Raw genomic sequence first — 315 nt, forward strand, 5'->3', positions numbered from 1 at the left:
CGTGGTCTGGAGCTGCAGATCGGTCGGGGAGGCTGTTCTGGAGCTGCAGGGAGACGCCCCGGGGTCCTGCAGGGGCTGGGGTCAGGCAGTGGTTAAAACACAACGGTGCAGCACGGACCCATCTCCGGGGCTGGAGCAGGGCTGCTCCTCAGCCTCCGGGTGGCCACAGGGGACACGAGCTGTGCCCAGGGACCTGGCAAAAGCCCCGCGGGGCCTGGGCTGAGCAGCTTTAGCAGCAGAGCGGGCACACTCTGCTGCAGCTCCATCGGCATCTCCTGCCCTCAGCGCACCCCCGGGCTGGGAGATTCCCAGGGG

General features: G+C 68.6%; 1 protein-coding gene across 1 annotated transcript in view; it reads right to left on the reverse strand.

Annotated features, from left to right (window-relative positions):
• KIF18B (kinesin family member 18B) overlaps window positions 1-315 on the reverse strand; it is a 5,731-nt gene that overhangs the window by 1,812 nt on the left and 3,604 nt on the right. The window lies entirely within an intron of this gene.

This window comes from Geospiza fortis, unplaced genomic scaffold (assembly GCF_000277835.1).
Source record: "Geospiza fortis unplaced genomic scaffold, GeoFor_1.0 scaffold373, whole genome shotgun sequence".
In the NCBI taxonomy this organism is placed as follows: Eukaryota; Metazoa; Chordata; class Aves; order Passeriformes; family Thraupidae; genus Geospiza; species Geospiza fortis.